Source organism: Microplitis mediator, chromosome 6 (assembly GCF_029852145.1).
Source record: "Microplitis mediator isolate UGA2020A chromosome 6, iyMicMedi2.1, whole genome shotgun sequence".
Taxonomy (NCBI): domain Eukaryota; kingdom Metazoa; phylum Arthropoda; class Insecta; order Hymenoptera; family Braconidae; genus Microplitis; species Microplitis mediator.
In genome coordinates this window covers 17748932-17774689 of record NC_079974.1, presented here as the reverse complement: position 1 = coordinate 17774689, position 25758 = coordinate 17748932, and the positions used below count along the sequence as shown (strand labels likewise).

General features: G+C 29.6%; 1 protein-coding gene across 6 annotated transcripts in view; it reads right to left on the bottom strand.

Moving 5' to 3' along the window:
• Positions 1–25758, bottom strand: part of LOC130669503 (uncharacterized) — a 192910-nt gene that overhangs the window by 122936 nt on the left and 44216 nt on the right. For 4 of the 6 annotated variants that reach the window (XM_057472448.1, XM_057472447.1, XM_057472446.1 and 1 more), the window contains one exon: positions 2167–2253. The exons of 1 other annotated variant lie outside the window; for it this stretch is intronic. The gene's annotated coding sequence lies outside the window, so the exon portion shown is untranslated. Of the gene's footprint in view, positions 1–2166; positions 2264–25758 lie in introns of all 6 variants that reach the window. One more of the 6 variants, XM_057472449.1, reaches the window with a different exon arrangement.

Sequence of the window (25758 nt, the reverse complement as noted above, 5' to 3'; positions counted from 1 at the left end):
TCTAAAATAGTGACGGAATAATTTTATAAAATATAACTTTGATTTTTGAAGTCTTGCAAAATTCAAGTATTTGGCAAAAATTATTGAACTCAATAAACTTAAATTGTAAAGATTATTAAAAGATGAGACTATCGAATTACGGTATTTTACTCAAGACGTGATCAGAAGCCGTAGCGGATTTGTTCTTGCGACGTTGCCAAATTATGATTCGAGCTTTTCCATTTTCTAACTTCTGTTTGTTGGTAAATAAAAGCGCGAGGTACTGACGAAGTCTACAAAACATCGCAAATGATTTTTTACGGTGTGTGTACACAGTTGTGAGAACGCATTATCAGTCTAAGGTTAAACAGACTAACTTCATATCCATACTTTTGTAAAAATAAAGAAAAAAATATGAAAATTCAAGTAATTTTAAATTACTGAATGGAAAACGTTATTGACTATCACCGCTTATTTTTTGTTTAATCATAATCCGAAACTTCAGTGATGTAACTACACTGTAAAAAAAAACGGTGTAAGTCCAAGCGGTGAAGGTGTTAAAATTGGCGGTGTTAAATTTCAACACCAAAAGCAATGTGAAATAACGCCGCCGCCGGTGTAAATATTCTTTACCGGTGTAAAATGAAATTTTCCGGTGTTAAAATATTTTACTTTGGAAATGTGTGCGTGTGCACGCACTCCTGTATGTGCGTGTGTGTGTGTGTGCATGTGGGTTTGAGTGTGTGTGTATCAAGATATTTTTTACCCTTATGAGCTTCTCAAAGTTAATACTCTGAGCGGACGCAGTTTACCCGCTTTTACACTGGTATTTTAACACCGCCGAATTACACCGATGTAATTTCATTTTAACTCCGCCCAGTTTATATGAGTCCATTTTTAACACCGCTCTTTTTACAGTGTAGCGGTATTGAAATATCCCGGTGTTAAGCGGTGTTAAGCGGGAAAAAAGTGGTTTAATTTTTGAACCACCAGAAGTTGGATTTTATTTCAAATACAAAAAACAAATTCGTTTTTCGTTTCAAAAATTCACTAATTTACGGAGAAATTCAAACGATATTTTCCACCATGAAATGTTTGTGTTACTGTGTAAAATTTGGAAAACGAACTTTTATAATTCAAGTCGCTTTGCAAATTGAATGAGCGAGAAAAATAAAATCAAATGATCAATGATTGAATTACCATCTTTAAATCAGTTATTACCTCATGAAGAGCTATTGAGTTATAATAAAAATAATGATTACATTGTTTCTAAATATTTAATTTGATAAGTGATCAAAAATTAATGCAATTTGTTCAGCTTAATGAAAGTTACATTACTTATTTTTTAGATAATATAATTGTTTTCTATCTCGATTAAAGATAATTTCGTAAGTTTAACGAAATATTATCATTAAACAACGTATACTCACACCCTCATACTTCGATCGGAATTAATTTACTCTGCATGTACACCGTTTAAACACTGCTTGGATACTACCGCTAAGTAGCACCACTACACCAGTGCGAGTTCATTTTAACACCACACTGATATTAAAATGAGTCCATTTTACACCTGCTTTTTTTTACAATGTAACTCTCCAAATTTTCATGAATTTTATAAAATAATTTACCTCTTTTTTTCTCATTGTCTGTCTCTGAGTTATACTTTAACTATACTATTGTTGAGGCTCCAATCTTCATGATTATAAAAATAAATTTAAAATGATTATAGTGTGATGATATTTTTTATGTTCATTTTCTAAAATTAATTAAATTCGCTCCTATTTTTAATAATAATCATTAGTGTAAAATAAAAATTTAGCAAAAAAAAAAGTGTGAACGAATACTCAGAATAAAGAAAATGCATTTGCTCGGCAATTTGAAGAAATATCTCTAGGGTGAAATTCATGGTCCAACGCGGATCAACCGGGGAATACAGCCAAGCCCTCGTTAATTTTTGTTTTAATGGCTTACACGATTTCAGTTGGCTTGAGTATCGATTGTGTTGGCTAATTGGATACGATGTATTTTTTTTTTTTTTGTTTTCGTGTTATTATACAATATCATCATTTTAAAATAGTAGCTAAATTAACAGAATAGTATCACAGTAAAAGTAGTACGGTATTGTACACATATAGATTAATTTGCTAGTTAACCCATTTTAATTTTGTTTTTAAAATAACTTACTTTTTAACTGATATATAGTACGTCTCGTTGCCCCAACTTTTTGACGTACTTTTTTCACTTCCACCGCGCTGACGCTTAGTTAGGAACCTGAAAATAACTATATTTTAATTTTTAATTAAATCATAATTATGTTACAGTTTGTTTTATCGTTTTTCTGTTCGCTAGTATTTTTAAATTTAATTAAAATTTTAATTCCTTCATTAAATATTTATCCAGACGCATCTAATGAGTTTTAAGTCATTTTTTATTAGTCCTATCGTAGTTTATTATTAATTTTACGAAAAATTTAATTTTGTACAAGCATCCAAAGACACGGTTGTATCTCGCTCCGAGTATACATTCAAACAAAAATGTTTGTGTGTGTGTGTGTGTGTGTGTGTGTGTGTGTGTGGAGAGAAATTTATGGTAGCCATTCCTAATACGTTTATGAAGTATCATCCCATACCATTATGGTAATGATTACTTGGAATTATGGGATATAAGCCCATACTTTCTGGGAAAAGTTCCCATAAGTATGGGAACAATTCCTACCATTATGGTAACAGTTCCCATATCGCATGTGAAAGAATTATGGTAATGATTGCCATACACGGTAAGAAATGCATGGCGTTCAGCACCATGCTGGTATGATCTCAAGACAGATACTAAAATAGTATTCCATGACAGTATTGGAACGACTCCCAGAAGTATGGCGTTATTTACTATACTGTATAGTACTGGAGCTATTGTATTGCTCACACGTATGCATAGCAGGCACGGCAAAACAGCATGGCCCTGAGACCCATACTACAATGCCGAGGGCAGAATGCTACTAGTTTTTCCCGCCATAATTTCCGGCATGTCAATCAATGTATACTATCGTATTACTATCAAAACTATATAGATGTCGTTAGACTAGGCTTATCGGCCAGAAGCAATGTGGATACGGCAACGCAGTATGGGCCTGGCGGCCATACTGATATTGCTGCGTCCCCGATAACTGTCACCAATGTTATTATTCCCGCAATGGTTGAATCATCAATGCATACAATTTTCTAACCTATAAAAATCTTCGATACCATACAGTATGGCGTTCACGCCCATACTGGCATAGTGATATCCGCAAAATATTTCTTACCGTGTAATATTATGGTAAGCGTTACTATAATATTATGGTAACCATTACCATAATATATGGTAACCATTACCATAATATATGGTAACCATTACCATAATATATGGTAACCATTACCATAATATATGGTAACCATTACCATAATATATGGTAACCATTACCATAATATATGGTAACCATTACCATAATATATGGTAACCATTACCATAATATATTGTCTCTCGTCGCTCTATTTTTTTGTTTGTTTATGAAATATTTGCGAAAAATCTGGTTTTAGGGGTGTTTTTATTTTTTTTCTCTCATCAAAAGTCAAAGTGATAACTTTTTTACTATGAGAGGCGGCTGTGGACGACATCATATATATTTTATAGTGAGCTTCCGGTATCAATAGAAAATACTGTACTATAAATTATGAACCTAATAATTTTCATTCGAGTATTCACTAAAGATTTGAGTATTCGATAGAGTGCACTCTTCAACTGAATATAGTTAAAGATTGGCAGATAATCAAGCTAACTCACTCTTTACAGTAAATTCGTATTTCAGACGATGCATTGCATAAATCCGTCACTACTCGAGTGCAAAAAATAAGAAGAGGAAAAGACTAAAAAATAAAAAAGTTTCAAGCCAATTATTTTATCGACTGTTGTACTTTCATTTTCCTCAATAGATTTTACGGTGAAACAGTATTTTATGTTGCCAATTTGTACACAGAAAAAAATATTTTTTATCTGTATTAAAAATGGTCCGTGTTAAAAGTTTTTAGTGTTGATTATTTTGTGTTAAATCAACATATTTCACTGTTCTACTTAAGAATTTTAAATAATATACTAGTTAACACTTTAAAAGTATTGCCTAGTACAAAAAACGAAGTTAACAACGATTGAGATGTGCAATTAACACAAATATTTTCGTGGACTGTTCCTACTATACAGATTACGGGAATTTTAACACAACATTTTTTCCGTGCATTGTTTATCTTTCAATAAAGTAATTCAGTGACATTAAACTATGAGACCATATCGATTACAGTAAACTGTATAAGTTTTTGATAGTCCAAGGTTTGCGTGTCTATTAATAGTCACCTCAATATCCAATTTCGGGAGAGTTAACATTGATGAAGAATACACGCGCAGGTCAAAAACTCAGGGATCATTTTGTATTTTTTATACTTATTTTATCGTTTTACATATAACGGGAAATATACTAGCTTTAGACTGATTTTGATATTTTAAATATTTTAAATGTATTTGAGAATTTTGGTCAAGATCAAAATATTAAATTTGAAGAGAAAACAAAAAAATCTGAAAAATGATTGGATCCTGTGGGCCAAACCCAAAACTTTCCGCTATTTTCGAGCTCAGAAAGCTCGGAAACGCTCTTATTGACAAACTTTTGAGCTCAAAATATGGCCGGATCACGAATATTTACATTTCGCTGAAAACATGGAGCTCGAAAATATTATTGGTGATGTATATTCGAGCTCTTCAAGCTCAACGATACTCTTCGATTAGTATTTAAGAACTCGAAAAGAGTTGAATTTTACTATTAAGCTTTGAAAATTCAGAAAATTGGAAATAACTAATGAACTATCGGTTTTTCAATTTTTGTTTATGATTTTGCTTAATGAAATCAATGAATTTGGACAAAAATCCCTAAATGCGATTAGAGAAAGTTAAATGAGTTTTTGAGTTCAATTTTAGGTACATTTAATGAATTATGTCGTGCCTTATCTAGGAAAAATGAGGACAATTATTATTGTTTAAATAATCCGTCGCCGATATCTTCTGAACTAATAGAACAAGGTGGCATTCAACGCAGTTTTTTACTCTCTAACATTAAAAAAGTTTTTCAAATAATAAATTGAATGTTTTTTATTTTATTCAAAAAAATACTTTTTTGGAATTTTTTCGTTAGCGACATCTCTTGAATAAATGATTCAATTTTGATGATTGAGATGGCATTCAACGCGTGTTATAGTGTTTTTGAAAATTTTTTTCACCATACCTGCGCCGAAAGTTTAAATTCCTGCTCTGTTTAGAGAGAAGAAAGTCGTTCTTTTCTTTTATCAGAAAACAAATGATAAAAATTAGCGCATGAGCCATTCTTCCTATAAACAGAGGCAAAAATTTAAACTTTCAGGTGGAGATCTGGTGAAAAATTGTATGCACACCACGGAGGAAGGTAGGACGTCCCAATCTACATGTTTGCTACCTTCACCTTTGGCTCGGGTAGACAATTACACACGCAGGTCGGAATGTCCTACTTTCTTCCCTTGCTGTGTAATATACTATTTCACATACTTTTAATTTGTTTGTGTCACTAAGAGAAGAAAGTGTATATCTCCAAGTAAAATTTCGTAATTTAAGTATTACTTTACTTAAATAGTGCCAAGAAAATATATTCTTAATTTTAGTAAAAATGTATTGTCTGTAGAAATTTATGAGTAGATTGAAGCAATTGTTATAAAAATAAGAAACATTACACTTCGATGCAGTAAATTGTTTCTTGTTTTTAGTATTACGAGTCAAGTGAATATGTTTACTTGGATTAAAATTTTTTTTCTCTTAATAATACAGCCATTTTTTTTTAGCCAGTAAAATTATTTTCGTATTAAATATACAGCTCAATCATATCTACTCTTGTAAAAAGTAAATTTTTTATCAATGTAAAATACATTTAAAAAAAAAATAATATGGTAATAAACAATTTTACGAGAGGAAAATAAATATTAAAATAAAAATAAGTTATTGATTGACTAGCGTGTTCCGGAGTGAGGTATGGTGATTATTGAGGGTTGATGTAAATTTATAAGGTCTTTCAATATCGAAGTATGAAAAATAATCAGTGAGCTTATAAATTTGATTATTAAATTAATTTAAAGATAAAATTTTTTTTAATAAAGTCTTTTGTAACGTTATTCAAACTTTTGCTATTTTATATTACAGTCCGATAATTAAAAAAAAAAATTTTTTGATAAAATAAAGTTACTTTGTAATTAAAACTAATAAATTTAAACATTAAATCTCTAACAGAGGCTTAAATTAAAGCTTAACTTTACCAATATAATCTGAATATTTAAAGTATACATAAACATAAATACATTTATCTACAAAGTATGAATAAAATATCAAAAATATTTACTAAGGGGGAATATCTGGGAAATTCAAAAATCAATAATTTGATATATGTTTATAAAACCTGTAATTCTAATGAAAACATATTTCTAAAATAATTGAAACTGACAGCTAAAAAATTTTCAAACAATACTAAAAAAAAATATTTATAACAAAAATGTCACAATTAAAAAAAAAAAAAATCTTTTAGAAACCTCGTTTTGGTAAATTTATCTCACTCTAGTATATCCACGTACTGCATAATGATGATCTCCAGTGCATCTTTGTAAGATGTAATGCATATTCAGATTTACGGTAGAATCTCTGGTACAAGAATTGCGGCAAAGCCACTTGATCTCGCCCCGAGGGTTTCTCATTTCGATGCGACTACCTTGAGAAGCTAAATAAAAGACGATGACTGAGTCCGCAAGTAGACAAAAACGAATAAGAAATTGAAGTATCAAAACGACTAGAAGAAGACATAAACATGAAAAAGATAAAATAGAAGAAGAAGACCAAAAAAGCAACGGGACCATAAGATATAGTACACAAATATATATATATCAAAATCTTGAATCGAGTGAAGTAAAATATATGAACAAAGTGAATGTAATCCAAAAGACAGGTGATCTTAGGTAGACGAATGCACTTGAGTTTGAATTTCTATAAAAGCATGTCAGCTTTTGGTATATATATATACATATATAGAATATAATGTATAGGTAGAGTAAAAACGAGCCTTTGGTATCCTATACATATTCCAGTGGCATCCTCTATAGATGAGTGTTGATCCTACGCGAAAAGATGTGATCTTTGTGATGGAAATACCACTACTACCGTTCATGTTATTCTACAGACTCTTGACTTTGGTGAATTCCTTTTACAAGCTTCAAAATATATATGTGTACATATACATGTATATATACACCTGTCGCAGTCGTTTCATCACAAGTCCACTGGCATTTCCCGCATTGCTGCTTACTCTTTGGGGAATACACCTCGTTATCTTAAACTTCAATAGTCTGTGCACGGAAAAGGTTAGAGCGTATAACTAGACGGAAATGTTGAATACACAGAAAGCGGAAGTACCTGAAGGAGTTGCTCGTTCGATGCTTCCTATCGTCTTCTATATACCCCTATATTTTCTAAGACGATCGACATTTTCGTGGCTATGTAGATATTATGTATATACAAATACATATTGTGTATATATATACATATATAAGGCGACATTGGAAGTATGAGCATTTTCACATGAATATCACTTGATTGCTTCGATATGCAAGCTAAGGGTGGTGAGAAATTTTCCTACAGAAGGGATCAAGAGACCCTCCAACCTTTTTGAGCGATAGTACAGTTTAACGATAAAAAAAATAAGGACGCTTCAATATAAACTAATAAATTTTTATGATATGTAGTAGTAGTGTAAGCTTTTAGAAAGAAAAATTTAGTATTTTGAAATAGTCGCTTGGCGCTCTCGGCTGATAAATACTGTAATACTTTAGATTTTATTTGAGAACGTGTTTTTTTTATAATAAATTCATACGAAATCTTTATTCAATGATATTTAGTACGCACTCAAAGTAGGAAAGTTTTTAGAATTGATTTTGTAAACGTTGATAAATAAAAATTATATTAAAGTTGAATATTTGTAAATTGTTTAGTGAATGTAATATATGAAATTATATGAAAGTGAATATTGAGCTTTGATATTAAATAAACATATTTCTGTAAATAATCAATACATAAAAATAGAGAAGACTAGGTAAAATGGGGACTTTAAATAATAATGTATTTATAAGGGCGACTGAGGCATATCAGAATATCCAGGACACGGTGAGATTCCCCCAGATTTTGGTAATAGAAAAATTTATTTTCAAACAGTAAAATTTCATATAATTTACGAATATAAGTTTCAGATTGATACGAAGTACTCGGAATATGATAAGACACGTCGAAATATTGGTGAGATAAACAAAAAAAAGCTTATGTCAAGAAACATTTAGTTATTGTTAAATTTAGTATAGGGCATGAGAAAAACGAAGTTTCTGGTGTGAATTAGGACGCGCAGAGAATTAAACAAAATAAATTTTCTAATCATAAACTTTTTAAACGGTAAGATTAAACGGTAAGAAATATTTTGCGGATATCACTATGCCAGTATGGGCGTCAACGCCATACTGTATGGTATCGAAGATTTTTATAGGTTATAAAGTTGTATGCATAGATGATTCAACCATTGCGGGAATAGTAACATTGGCAATAGTTATTGCGGACGCCGCAATGTCAGTATGGTCGTCAGGCCCATACTGCATTGCCGTATCCACATTGCTTCTGGCCGATAAACCTAGTCTAACGACATCTATATAGTTTTGGTGGTAATACGATAGTATATATTGATTGACACGCCAGAAATTATGGCGGGAAAAACTAGTAGCATTGTGCCATCGGCATTGTAGTATGGGTCTCAGGGCCATGCTGTTTCGCCGTGCCTGCTATGCATATGTGTGAGCAATACAATAGCTCCAGTACTATACAGTATAGTAAATAAAGACATACTCCTGGGACTTGTTGCAATACTGCCTTGGAATATTTCACATACTATTTTAGTATCTGTCTCCAGACCATACCAGCATGGTGTTGAACGCCATGCATTTCTTACCGTGTACTACTATCTTCTTAATAAAATATTAATATGATAGGGAACTATAAATAATTAAGTTTTCTTCTTGAAATTTATTTCCGAAATTTTTGATAAGAATAGAAACCTATTCAATGAACCTAAAAACTTACAAATCAGAAAATTCAAATTTTATTAATATTTCTCTAAGATTTTTTTTGAAGCTATCTTCACATCGTGCCTCACCCACTGAGGGTTCTTTACAATCGATCTATTATTTTAAACTCATTCGCTCACATTAAGTTCCCTCTACACTCTTTTGATTGCACTAAATTAGGTCAAATTGTATACTAGTACAAAGACAATTTATTAAAGAATAATTTTGACCCAATTTCAAGTTGATTGATTATTCAATTAATTAATTATACATTATTTTAATCCCAGAGAAACGAGTAGTCGATTGTCATGTATGACACTTCGTAAACACGACAACCCTTGATAGACACAATCAATCGGCCTAACTTGTTTATTATCTTTGTATTTTTGATCACAAGAACCCTTTTGAAAATCACTATCTAATTTCTATTAATTTAATTGTAAATAATTAAATACGTAAAGCGGATAATTCATGAAAAATTTAGCTGCCATTTTTATTTTTACTATTGTATTATTTTTGTCCATTTTTCTCTCCATAAACTACTGGCAGCAGCCCTAGCGTAACAGTAGTGTTGAAAAAAGAGTGACATCTAAAACAAAGAGGAGGGATATTCAAAAAACTTTTTTGATAAAAAAAAGTTGAACTGAAAATAAGCGATTAAAAGTTCAAAAGCTGAATAAAAATCAATAAAAGAAAAAATTCATTAATATTATAATAAAAATTGAATGAAAGTATTAATTAAAAATTAAATGAGCGATTGAGGTGTTTTTTTTCGATAAAATTATTTTAAAATGATAACCGATGGTATCTACCAAAATGTTTGAAACGAATTGTACTCCATACTAATTAGTATATTCGCCACGCGTATTTTAGTTGCTCTCTTGGAAATTCTGTTTGCTTCAGTCTTTCCTAATTATTTAAATTACTTTTTTTCATTACTTTCTGCATTAAAATAAACTGTCATAATTAATTTTCATAAATTATTAATTAATATTGCACAAATTTCTTTCGGCCAATAAATACTTTAGTTGAAAATAAATTACTATTTTTTTTATTCATTAAAGATACTATTTTTTTTTTCAACTTTATAAATATTGAAGAGATTTTTCCAATTGTAATTGATTAGTTTTATAATGCAGAAAATAATTCCATAGTACACTATATTTTACAAATATTTTAATCAAATATACAGACATTTCTACCCACGCAGAGCATTTTTCAGTAAACCAGCAGCATGAATTTTAAGTGTCAACTCTACTAAGCACATAACAAGAGTTTATTTTGACTATACTCTCACAGCACTGAATTCTTAGAAAGTTGGGCTATACCTTCTACATGCAGCATTAATAAAGTTACAGTACTTAAGTGCAATTATTGAAACCTCGACAAAATTATTTGAATAAGCTCATAACTTGTCAAAAACACTAAATTCACATAGCAAAAACATTTCAATTAATAATAATATAATTTATTTAAAGCCGTAAGATGGACGGTGGTGTCTGAAGGTTCACCTAAAGTTTACAAGTCCAATCATATTCATGCTTGTAAACTTTGCTATTTGAAATTGGTTATTTGTCAGTGTTTAGTCAGTAATCTATCGGTCATCAATCGGTCATCTCGATGGAAAATCTATAGAAAATCTGTGGAAAGTGTCTGGAAAGTGTAGGGAAATTTTCTAGTATTTCGATGAAACTAGACCTAAATTTTCGACGCTTGCGGAACATTTTCGGACACATTTCAAAAACACTAATTTCACATAATTTCATATATGATTGCTTCTATTAAACATTTAATGAAATTTTTCAAAACCAGCCACAATTTTTTTATGGGTTTTCCAACGAAAGAAAGTAATTATAAAATTTCTTAATACGTCTTTAATTAGTGACATGGAAATCGATAAACAACTTATAAATTTTGAAATTTTAATGGCATACTTGTCGAAATACATGAAATTTAATAGTATTATTTTCACTTCAAAGCTAACCAACAATAATTTAAGTTCTAATTGATTAAAATATTATTGAAATCTCCCATTTGCTATCTATACTGAATCGTAAATGCTTTCCCGCATTAATTATATGCAAGCATTATCAATTAAAACATTATAATCAATCTATCACCGCAACATATATGGATTACAATTAATATCTATAACAATATCGTATAAATCATGACAGATGTGGACATATTTTTATTAATAAATACCATACAATATTGATGATCATAATAAAATCAATCTATTTGATATTCAGATAAATTTAATTGAGTAAGAAGACATGTTATACAGATGACTGAGAGATTATTGAATAATCATGTATACATCAATAAAACATTTCAATTCATATAAAGTTATTTATTACATCACTAAACCACTAGATTTAACTCATCAAAATAAATACCACTAAATATGTTTTTTATTTATTACACAGCTCAAGCTTGAAAACGATGATAATGCTTACTAACACTTGGTTTTTATTTTCGACTATTTCACTCGAGCAAAAATATGTCTACATTTTTTTAATTGCACAACAATGGGTTAATCCATGTATACTAGCATACAGAGAATCGAATAAGGAACAATTTAAACCCAATGTTGGCTCGATTCGTTATTCCATTGATTCAATATATAGTCGAATCGCGTTATAAGTCCGCTTACAAGGGTGTAGGGGAATATAATTCTAAGAATTCCTTAGAATCTATGCAGCTTCTGCTCATCAGTTGAACGCCATAACTCACACTTCCCCTACTTTGCAAGCGTGTGAGTGTGTACATGATTATTTTCGTAGTCATAGAGGGGGAATGTCTTCCAAGAAATATAATTCGGCGGACTTATATCGCGACTGGACTAAATTATTTTAATCAAATAAACTAGGGCTGTGAATCGTTACACGGAAAAAAGAGCAGTTGAAAAATTACAGTTTCGTATAGTAGTAAAGCGCTCCGAGTCTGAAACTGTAAAAATTACATTTTTTATCCAGAAATAACAAATATTACAGTTTCAAACTCGATATTGTCGATTTAAACTGTAAAATTTGCTGCTTAAAATTGTATTAATTTTATTACTATAACAAATTTCTAAAATTACAGTTTAAGCTTTAATGTTTAAAGATTTTTGCCTCGAAAGCTTTTTTTACTGTAGAAACTGTATTTTTTCAACTGCTCTTTTTTCCGTGTATGAATCATCCTATGGGTAATTATCTTGATCAAATTTCAAGATGAGCGCAATCGGTTGATTAGTTTAGAAGTTATGGATGTTTGAAATTTTCTCGATTTCTCAAAAATATCGTTTTTTCACTATTAAAGTTTATATAACTTCAAAACTAAAACTTATAAACAATTTATGTAAGAAGTTTTCTAAAACTTGTGAAATAAGCTTTATTTCTAGTCTTTAAACTAAACGTTTTGACTATTTCTTCCAATAATTCACTAGCCTTGAAAGTTTGAACAAAATCAAGAAAATTACTAAATATGGTTTCAATGACAGATAATTTTACTGCTTTTATGAGAATTCAAATTTTTAGAAAGTCTTTAGAGAAATCTACCTTCCATCCTGGCTGCCAGATGGCATTTTATTTATTTTTATTATTATCGTTATTTTTCTTTTTTTTTTTCTCTTAATCAACTACTGGCAGCTGCACTAGTGTGACAGTAGGAATGAAAAAAGCGCAATTTCGATGAATAATTGAGGTGTGCAGTTTTCGATTTTCCAACATTTTTTTTTATTTTATCGAACATCGACTTGTCGACTTTGTTATATTAATTATTTCAGTAAGCATCTTTGCCAACATAATATTTAATAAAGTATTCAATACTTTTGGCAAACTCTTAAACAAATTTATACGTAAAACTTTACCGAAAGTACATCAACTTAATTGTTACCGCTAAACCTTATAATGATCGTTTAATTAACGAGAATATACTATAATAAACAACAAAAAATCTCTTAATTAATTAATTAAAATTGATCTGCTTTATTAAAAAATAATTAAATAAGATTTACGCACTAACTTTATAGACCTTCAATAAAAGTAACTTTTCTCTTGATTGTTATTGTTGTGATTATAAAAATTTTATATGTTTCAAAACAGATAAATACTATTAGTTTTTATGCTGCATTATTTACAACATATACTTTTAATGATGAGCATTAGTTTCTATACGGAAAAAAAAGCAGTTAAAAAATTATAGTTTCTACAGTGAAAACAGGCCTCGGGGCAGAAGTCTTTAAACATTAAAGCTTAAACTGTAATTTTAGATATTTGTTATAGTAATTAAATTAATACAATTTTAAGCAGGAAATTTTACAGTTTAAAATGTAATTTTAGTTAAATAAATCTTTAAGAAGGGTTCGCACTTTTCTCTCTATTACACTCAAGTCAACGAACGGTACTATCTTTGTTGCACTTGTGCAGTAAATGGAAACTTTGGCCGAGTTTCTCTCTTAAACAAACGAATATTATCAAACAATTAAAAGGCACTTCGCTAGATTAGACAGTAATGCATCAATGTGCAGTATGTATTTTGTATTTAGAGGTTTTGTTTCCGAAAAAAAACTCAACCGAAAATATATGATAACCCCTGTTAAAGCATTATTTACTTTTTATTTTGAATTCTTGCTTTATTTTAAAATTAATAGTTGACAGGTGAAACTGTAAAAATTAAGATTTATTGGTTATGTATTTTTTGCTTTCTGAAATAATACCTCTTATTTATTCATAACATAAAAATTACACTGTGAGTTATCAATTGTCGAGAATGATGAATGATCTGAGAAAAATCACAGCTCACACTGTAATTTTTAAATTCTATATCTTAAGAAGAACACTACTATACAGAATAGTAATATTAACGATCGAAAATGTAATTTTAACTAATTTTAGAATAAAATTTCAAATTATAAAATCTGTTTACTATAGAGAGCTGGACAACATCAAGTTTGAAACTGTAATATTTGTTATGCCTGGGATAAAAATGTAATTTTTACAGTTTCAGAGCCGCACCGCTTCACGACTGAACGAAACTGTAATAAATACAGATATGAGTTAAATTTTTCAACTGCTCTTTTTTCTGTGTTACTATTTTTTTTCAATAATTGAATCAGTGGTAATCATTGAACTATTTCTCAATGAATATTCACTGACTGTCAGTACTTGTCCTTGATTTATTTCAAAAGAGTACTCATCTAGAATGATCTAATTATGCATAAATGAACAGAACAGATCAACAGGCAACGCTAATGTTTAAATTAAATTAAAATTTTTTGAGGTAAGCGTGAACAAAAAAACAAATCAATCCAAAATTACATCTCATCAATTAAAATGTTCTCTTTTCAATGAGTATCCATTTATAGTAATTCATTGTACTGATGCAAAAATTCAATAGAAAATTATTGCACCGATAAAATTTTAATAAAAATAGAAACAAAGTATACTAAACGCTTTGGGTTTACGGTTTGTAATAAATTTAATAAAATAATTATTAGAAAATTATAAGAAAATGATTCATAAAAATGTAAATTTACATATATGCAATAAGCATAAGAAAATTTGTTTACTTTAATGACAAGAAGATACAGTCAGATAGTTATATAACTCGTGCAGTAGCGAAGAGACCAACTATCTACTGAGGTAGAAGCAATACAAAAGAGCACATTGGAAAAGCGGGACGCGCGTGACGCGGCCGTAAATTGCCATTAAACTTCGGCATCCTCACTCGACCGCGTAGCGCGTTATCTATCGGGCCGTTTCCATCCGCAACACGCTTCTGTGGCAGCAGTTGCATTCCCAATTCGTTTTCCGCATCCATAGTATCATACTATATATATATATATACAGTTGGTAGCCCAACGAAAATTCACTCCGACAACTTTCAACTGTTTTCCCATGCCCAATGCACCCACCAATGTGGTATGACCTATCCAACGTTATCCCTCAACAATTTAATATCGTGGGAAAGATAACAAACTAACTAAAACCAAATCATATATGCATATATATTTTGATAACGGCTTTTCCACATATTTAATTAACGTGAAGGTCAAAAATTCATTCATTTTCTTACTGTAATTAAATAAATTTTTTTTATCTTTAAAAGCATGAAGGGTTAGAAAAAATAGATCTCTATTTGAAACAAATAAATCAGTGATATACATAAGTTGAAAATATGAAACAACGTAAATTTTGTCTTTCTTCTTCTAGTGTCGAGTATTTCTCTCTTGATTCTCTTGTAAAATATAGTAGTGTACACAAGACTATATTGTAGCATGAAGCCTCTAGTTCGTGTACTTCTCTATCGAAACTAGTAAAGCAACCTCGAGTTGACGGTCAAAATTACTTCCGACACTAACTAAAATACTCAACAGGGAGGCAAATGAAGCACAGCTTTACTTCTTGATGCTTAACTTGTATAGTTGATGATAAGCAGAAATGAGAGAAGATTGAGAAACTGGAGAAAGGCCTCAAGGCTATAAATGGAATACGATATTCTTCATTGTTATATTAAAAGGTTTCATTATTAAACTACTTGAACCAGAGTATAAGTATATTTCCATTTTTATACTTTTTGCTGATATTAATTATCTAAGTTTAAACAAATTATTTTTTTAATTAATATTTATTACTTTCATTTAAAAAAAACTTTGTGCGTGCTCTGAATTTCATCATTTCTATTAAAAAATCCCTATTTAAATTATCTTTTATTACAGTCATACATACATATTCGACGCTTTTACGAATATGTTCATTATAACATATCTATAAAAATTTCCAAATTAAAATTTATATATAAATTTATATATGAGAATAAATTTCACGAATTGAAAAAATCTCTACAATTTTTGAACATTTTTACAAATCAATTATACTTCAGTAGAAAATTTAATTAAAAGTTGAAACCGTATTATTTCATGAAAAGAAATTATTATGATGATCAATTTTTTAATTAATACATTTTGAATTATCAATACTGCATAACCCAAGCGCGAACACATTGCGTTTGCTTTACAAACGGGTGAAAATTTTCGGCTATTTTCACGAATAGTCTACACTTTTTCACTCACCTCTACATTTTTTACAGTACACTCGAATTAATTTAAATATACATTATGTATATCATTATCAATAAAACTTATTCAGAAACAAGCATGTATGCAATATTAAAGTGATTCATTAATATCCTGATTTGAAAAAAATTAATTTAATTCAAGAAACGTTGGATTTCGATGAATGTTATGGATAATCGTGACCCCGACATCTTTAGAAAAAAATCACTAACGAACTTAATTCTTTTTTACTAGCAGTAGATTTTAACTTTCCGCAGTGAAAATTTAAAATTTACTTTTACTTCAACATGAGCGATTGACGTATGGACTTTTGAATTCTTGATTTTTTTTTTAATTATTCCCAATCAAAACATTAGGATTAGATTGAACTAACGTTAACTTCGAAAGCTTATTTTTACCTTACCTGATATTGATGGACTTGAATTAGTATTACCTTTACTTAGAAAGCTTAAATGTGACTTAGGTGAGCTGACGCATCATGTTGAACTCATTTATGTCTTACTCTTGATAAAACTAACCTATCGAAGATATGAATCCACACTAGGTTAGAAAGGAGCATCGAATGTCTGACAAATAGCCCCAGTACATATCAGACACCAAGTCGTCTCCTGACGTTCTCTAACCATAAATAGACAAAAAATACAGCATTTTTAGGTTAAAAACTGATCTTTCGAAGAATGTTTAAGAGTTTTCTTTGCAGACAAGCTGCTCGGTATACGCCATCGTCTCCTATTAGCGTTTTCCAAGCATAAATAGACAAAGATACAGCATTTTTAGGTTAAAAATTGAACTTTTAACCAATGTTTATGGATTTTTATCGATGAGCTGTGTAGCTTACATCAGATCACCTTCAGGTGATTTCTAAGATGATCTTGTGCAAGTCACACAGTTCGTATGCGAGGAGAATCCCTTAAAATTGGTTAAATATTTTTTTTTTTACCTGAATATGCTCTATATTTATTTAACTACGCTCTAAAAACGCTTGGACATGTTCTGGTGCACGTCACACACCTTATCTTCAAGTGTTGATTGAAAATCCACTTTTTTGCATAAAAATGCTTTATTTTTATTAAATAAACCCCCGAGAATACCTGCAGATGACCTGGTGCAAGTCACACATCTCGTCTGCGAGAACCGCGGGGCATTGGGTAAAGTTAAGTTCTTGACCTACAAATGTTTCATTTTTATCTAATAAAACTGAGAAACACCTAGCGATGACCTAGTGACTGATAACTACTGGAGCTGTTTATTTTTCAGGCATTCGGTACTTTTATTCTTCTATAGGTTAGTTTTATCAGGAATAAGTCATAAATGAATTCAACTTGATGCATAAGCCCACCTAAGTCTTCTTTAAGCTTTTTAAGGTAATACTAATTCCAGTTCATCAATATCAGGTAAGTTAAATGTAAGCTGTTTTAGTAAAGTTAAGATCAATCTAATCCAAAGGTTTTTACTCGGGCTTGTAACGATAAAAAAAATATTGAACCGCAAAAAATTTTAATTTAAATATCTTATATTTTATATTAACGATTGAATATAAATAACATATGATTGAGTCATTGATAATAATAATTTATTTATGAGAAAGAAAAAGTTAAATTTGAAAAATTGACAGCTATTTTAAGTCAACGAATCTTGATAAATTAGTTTTTAAATAAATAGGATTGTCAAGAAAAAATTGACGTGATATTTTATAACACAAAATACGTCAATAAGATATGATACTTTTCCGATAATGATATTACAACGTGTTTTTATTATTACCATTCTTTTTGTTATCTCCCTCTTGAGTCTTTCATTTCATTGCATTTCCTATTCAATTCTTTGACACAAGAGACAAATGAAAAGTCACTGGATAAGAAGTAAAAAATAAAGCAAAGAATAAAAGTAAACAAGAATTGTGATTCAGTAGCAGCATTTTATATTATTCTCACGAATTGTTTCGACGTGCGGCAAACGACATCCCACATACGAGCAAATAGATAGTAATAACGAAAGGACAAAAAAAATTATAAACGCACACACGACATACACATATACGATTTATAATCTCAACAATTCGTCTTTTCAGAGATATTGAATTTTTTTTTTTTTTTTTAATATTTTATTTTTATGGTTCAACTCATGCGGAAACTTTTCTCGCTCGTACGGATCTTCAGCGAGATCCAAATCCAGCCGGCCGCGTAATTCCATGGGAATCAAAGTGTACTCACTTGGAAGAAATTGAGATCTTCTCGGTTTGTACATTTATACACCATCACATGGCAGAAAAGCAGACCAACAGATTCACATTTCAAAATACATATGGATTTATATTGCTTATCTCGAAATCTATTTATTAAATCCATCGAAATATTATATTTATATAAATATATATTTTTTTAAAAAACAATCTTCGATGTTTTTTCTATATAACTAACATTTTTTTCAAACAAATATTTATGGAAATTATTTATAAATTCAGAAAATATAAAACTTAATTTTTTAAATTATTCTATAGGATAATTTTATAAATTCATTTGATTTGGTGTATAACCAACGTTTCATTAATACACTGAAAAAGAAATGTACACGGTAAGAAATGCATGGCGTTCAACACCATGTTGGTATGGTCTGAAGACAGATACTAAAATAGTATGTGAAATATTCCAAGACAGTATTGTAACGAGTCTCAAAAGTATGGCGATATTTACTATACTGTATAGTAGTGGAGCTATTGTATTGCTCACACGTATGCATAGCAGGCACGGCGAAACAGCATGGCCCTGAGACCCATACTACAATGCCGAGGGCACAATGCTACTAGTTTTTCCCGCCATAATTTCTGGCGTGTCAATCAATGTATACTATCGTATTACCACCAAAACTATATAGATGTCGTTAGACTAGGTTTATCGGCCAGAAGCAATGTGGATACGGCAACGCAGTATGGGCCTGACAACCATACTGACATTGCGGCGTCCGCGACAACTATTACCAATGTTACTATTCCCGCAATGGTTGAATCATCTATGCATACAATTTTATAACCTTTAAAAATCTTCGATACCATACAGTATGGCGTTGACGCCCATACTGGCATAGTGATATCCGCAAAATATTTCTTACCGTGTAGTTATCGTAACCATCTAAAGTATCGTTAATGGTAGATAGTTGTCATAACAAAATGTATCGTTAAATTGGCAATACTACATTGCTGCATTAACAATCTTCAATTTTAAATAAAAATATTGTTAATTTAACCATATTCTTTGGTTATACTCCCCGTACTTGGTATTGCTGTTTTAACGGTTCCTATAGATTGCTATCATATAGAATTCCAATTTTCAATATAGCAATCCAAATGGTTAATATAGCAATCCGGATTGTGAATATATCAATACGTATTGTTAATATAGCAATACGTATTGCCGTAGCAATCATCTATATAGATAGTTGATTTAACAAAACATTGTATGGGTAAAATAGCAATCAGCCTTTACGCAAGTAAAGTATTGCTATATTAGCAATCTACGATTTTCCAAACTTTAAATGGTTACCATAACCTAATAGTATTGCTATTACAGCAATACTTTTTTTTCATTGTATGATAAATTCGAGGAATACCTATCTTGCTCGCGTAATTTCTAAGATTTTCAATGGTCTAAGCAATATTTTTAATAATTTGATAACAAAATTTTCATCTCGTAAAAACTTTTGAGAAATTCATAAATACATTTCTTTCATAAGATACTCAAAAAACAAAGTAATAATAAAAACTACTAAAACTAATGTGTGCAAAAATGAATGTTATAAAATGAATGAAAAATAAAAATTTTTTGGCACGGTAGTTTTAGAGAAAATTTCTTTTCAACTTTTTATGAATGAGATTACGAAATTTAAATTTTCCTTGCAAGCTTAGGTTTGTGTATAATGGAAAGAATGCTATGTAAGAAGAGGGTTCCTCGAGGGCAATTTGAAACGAGTTTTCCTGCCAACTCTCTCATCATAGAAATGCATGCAAGAGCATATATAGCAATTGTGAATGTGAAAAACAAATAGAGAAGAATTCGTATGAACTGAGAATAGAAGAAAGATAAAGAAAGTAAATATATGAATGAGAAAAAGAAATTTGACGCTATAGCTATTGTAACATAGATAAGTTACAAGCATAAGATGCGACAGAATAAAGATCTTTAAATTAACCATGTACTTGTTTGCGGTGTCACGTCCGGGTTCTATTATTCTCATTTTACTTAAAACGAAATCTTCATTCTCAAGTGAGAAAAAAAAGAAAAAAAATACTACCTGTGTTGGCTATACTTTGGATTTTAAAGTTGACAAGATCAGACAAAACACATACGATAGAAAAAGCTTTCGTCTGAATTGCCATGATTGGCTCACTATTTTTCTACTTCTCTCTAAACTTTTTTTATGTGTACTTTGGTTTCTTTAACCCCGTTTGTCTCTCGTTTAAACTCATTTTTCATTCTCAGCCTCGGGCCACTTTCTTCTCGCATGAAATTTTCAGCCATAACGAAAATTTATTTTTTTAAAAAAGATAACAATTTTTAAATTGTGAAAAAGAGTGAAGAGATCATTTTTAAAACGTCAGAATATATTATTTAAAGATTCCTTTTTTTTTTTGTAGTAATTTATCTGACATTATGATAAAACGGTGCTCAAGCATCTTATTTTTGGACATAAAACAAATGATTTCTTTAAAATCTACCCTATGCTTTATCATTCATAATCTTACGTTAAAAACTATTTTGGTTTTATCTTGACTTGAACGCCCTTTCAAAATTAAATCAATGGCACTTTAGATTTTCATATTTTTTATATGCCAATAAATAAATAACAATATTTTAATAAAATATTATTATAGATTTATAGTCAAATTATCCAAAGTACCTAGTAGCATATTTTTCTATATCGTAATTTTCAGATATTTTTTTCAAAATATTTATTGTTTGTGGTCGTACATAGATTTATAAGTAAACATCTAAATTTTGTTTAACAATTGTTGAAATTTTGAAAAATGCATATTCTGTGTAGGACTCAATTTTTTACTTTGAATTTTCAATGCGTTCAAAAATTGTCTACTTTAAGTTCGGATCTGGCTCAATTTTGGAACTTCGCGCCTGTGAATGTTTTGAGAACTTTTTGCGAACACATTTTAACTTCCCGCTAAGAAAATTGAAAATTTTCAAAAAAAGGGAAGTTATTGGTTTCGGTCCGATTTTTGGAAGCTATTCTAACTATTCCCGGATGACGTCCGTGTGTATGTGTGCACGGAAAAAAATGTGTAGTTAAATTTACTACAAATGGAGTTCCATTTACTACACTGACTAGTAATATATAGGATAACTACACGTTTAGTAACAGTTACTAGTACACTGTGGTACACAACCTGTAGTACCATTTACTACAGTAAGTAGTAATAAGAACTAGCATTAAATAACCACTGTGGTTCATTTTACTCCACAACATAGTAGAATATATTTTATTCGTAATGTATTAATTAAATATCTGTTAGTTAACGATCATTACACTGAAAAAAAAATTTATTTGAGTCAACTAAGATTTATTTGAGCCAAATATATCGTATATTTGGATATGGCCAAATAAATATTTAATTATGAGAAAGATATAATATATTTGAGTAGTTTAATTGCGTGAAATAAGTGGTTTATTTGTGGTAAAGAAATGATCCAATTGCTACAAATAAATAAGGGCTTCAAACATATGTATAGTATCGCCAAATTTTAGGTTATTTGTCACAAATTTAATTTCTTTACCACAAATATATTAATTACTTACCACAAATAAATTATATATTTCCGTCAAATTATAAAATTATTTGAATCAACTGTCATATTTTGTTCTACCAAATATATTTATTTGTCATTAAGAAATATTTTTTAAAAAGCCACAAATAAATTGATTTATTTGGGACAAATATTTCTTTTTTTCAGTGTAGTTTTTATGATATTGAAAACGTTATAAAAATATAAAAATTAATCTTAGATTCTTCGGACTTACAGTATATCAAATTAAAATGATATAAAAATGAATTTATTAATGAATAACTTAAAATAATAAGGACTCAAATTTCAAAAGCCTACTTTTTATCAATACCTGATAAGGATAATTTTAAAAATATATTTGTAATCTATAAATTCTTGTATAAGCATAAACTCAGAATAATTAAGTATTAATCTTTATTAATAGAAAATATAAAAAACATCGTTTTAAAAGTTATAATTCTAATAACAAATACTCAGTAAGCAATGATTTAAAAAATTGCATTAAAATCACGATTCACTGATAAGAGCATAGAAATAAAATTTAATAGAAGAAGTTGTAGGTGAGGTAAGCAAAAAGAAGAATGACAGGTAATACAAAACAAATTTTTTTGTATTATATTTTTTATATATATATTTATTTTAAATTATACACTGAAAAAAAGAAATATTTGTACCAAATAAATCAATTTATTTGTGGCTTTTTAAAAAATATTTCTTAATGACAAATAAATATATTTGGTAGAACAAAATATGACAGTTGATTCAAATAATTTTATAATTTGACGGAAATATATAATTTATTTGTGGTAAGTAATTAATATATTTGTGGTAAAGAAATTAAATTAGTGACAAATAACCTAAAATTTGGCGATACTATACATATATTTGAAGCCCTTATTTATTTGTAGCAATCGGATCATTTCTTTACCACAAAGAAACCACTTATTTCACGCAATTAAACTACTCAAATATATTATATCTTTCTCATAATTAAATATTTATTTGGCCATATCCAAATATACGATATCTTTGGCTCAAATAAATCTTAGTTGGCTCAAATAAATTTTTTTTTCAGTGTATATATTATAATTGCACGCCTCGATTTTTAATTATATATATAAATATTTTTAATTATATATATTATAATTTATAATGTTTTATAATATTATTTATAATATTAAATACACTGACACAAGTTGAGGATACCCACAGAATGGAGTAAAAAAGTTGTAGGTGGCGCTGTTATTTCCTTCTTTTGATCATTTTACCACAGATTGGAGTAGATTGTACAAGTAGTCTGGTATTGTATACTCCAAAAATAGTAACAGATATCAATTCATATAAAATTGTGTGGTTCCTAAAACCACAAAATAAGTATTTTATACTACATTGAATAGTTGTGGAAACTACAAAGTTTTACCACATTACAGTAGTAAGCAGAACTCCTATAGTAGTAAAATATCACGCACACTGTGGCTTATGTTACTACAGTTGTCATTGCGGCGACCACAAAGTGTAGTAAAATTTTTACTAGTTTGGTGTGGTAAATTCTACTCCAGCATTTTTTCCCGTGTGTGTGTGAGATCTTTTTTTTTATCCGACGATATCTTTGGAACGAATCAACTGATTTGAACGTGCTTGCTGGCAATCGAAAGAGCTCACCAAAACTTAGAATTGATTAGATTTTGGGGTAGATCGGTCATGTAGTTTACAAGTTATACGAATAAAAATTAAAAATTTTTTTTGTTTTTGGTTTTTTACATATAACTCATAAACCACTTGCCCGATTTACCTCCAAATATAATCAGTTCTAACTCTTGGTGAGCCCTTTCGATAATCATTAATATGACTCAATTCTCAAAAGTTAGCAAATAAAAAAAAAAAATTTTTCGATCGTAAAGCACGAACGAGTCGTGCAATAAGTGTAACACGGGCGGGCATTGGATTACTTGAATAACTTTTTTAAATTGAATTAATATATATTTTGTTGCTGATTCAACGAAAGATTTGAAAACTCCCCGACTAAGATGTTATAATTTACCAATTTATTTCAGAGTATATATGTGTATATAAATAATATCCTTCAGTCAGCAAAGATAAGAGAAAAATATTCTTTGTAGCAGGTTTTCCTCTTTCTATTCAGCATTTTAAGATACAAAGAAAAAAAAAAAACGCGGGCCAGAGAAAAGGCAGCTATTTTTTCTTGTCTTGCATATTGAATGCACAGAGTTAAATGAAATTATTTTAAAAACGATCTAGGTTACTTAAAAAAAAACTGATTAATCCGTTATATCAAATTTTTGCTACTAGTAAATTATGAAAGAAGTTATAAAAGTAAAAAAAATGTGTCAATAAAAATAAATTTAATTAAATTGTGAAATGGAATTTTTTACACATGACAAATATATGTTATATTTTACCAGGTAAACTTTATAAAAAGTTGACTAGACTATTGGCTAGTAGCAGTCTTACGAACTCGAAAGTTTAAAGTAGGCAAAAGTTTGGCGGTAAGGAGCTAGACACGCGTGTCGAAATACAAGAAGAATAAAAAAACATAATATAAGAAAAACGAAGTAAAGTAAAAAAAAAAGTTGTAGGAGCGAAAGAAAACTTCGCCAATTTTCAAATGTACTTTTTGTAATACTACTTTTTTTTGTTTTTGTTATTACATTTTCTCCGCATATTCAGCAAGTATATCATCATTTATATCATACGATGGTAAAAGTTATTTGAAATATTTTACAGGAGTTTTAATTAAATTATCGCATATTTAACGAACACACCTACGACAAGAGGATGGCGAGATTATCCGTGGACTATAGTATAACACGATGCGATGTGGGGAAGTAGATCATAAAAGTTACTCACACACAAAATATATATATGTATAGTTCTTGTAATAATTTAATTAATTTCAACAGACAGAATACTAACTAGATAATAAGCTAGCAAGACAACTGTATAGCAATGAACACTGAATATTCAAAATAATTTCGAGATGCTGAAATTTATCTTATAAATTTTAGTCGAATAACGAGCAACATATCATATCTTTGATATAAAAAATAAGTAGGTTAATAGACTTAAATAATTTAAAGCCAAAAATGTCATGTTACATTCTGGGGTATTATCCCAGATTAATTAAAAATATAAATAAAATTATATTATTAATTTAAATGTTCAGGTTTGACATCATTAGGGTGTCTATCGACCCCAAGCGTGTCCGTCGTCGATTATTAGTGATTATGATTTGTTATAAATATTTGATTAGGTTTATATAATAAATGGTACACCACATTTACTAAATTTAGATATGTTTTAATTAATAAAATTAAAGGTTGAGTCATCACTTAGATGTTCGTCGGCTGACTGACTGTTCTGTCTCCGCAGATCCAGTACGAAAAAATTATAAAATTATAAATCGTCCAACGTCGCATCTCAGGTTACCCTAGAGAACGTCGTCGAGGCCCGGGACTCATGTCTCGTCATGAGTATAGACTACGGGCCACGACGGTGTTCGCGGAAATCGCTTACCTTCTGTAGTTACTCTGTTGAAGAATTTTTCTTCATCAGAGTGACCAAAGTTTTATTATATATTACCAAAAAGAAATTTTAAAATTTTTATTTAGAATATAATTAAAGCCAGAACGTAACAGTCATGTGATTATTTTTTTTTTAACCACACTCCAATATACAACTCTACACGGATTTAGTATTTTGTTAGTAGGCTTGAGAA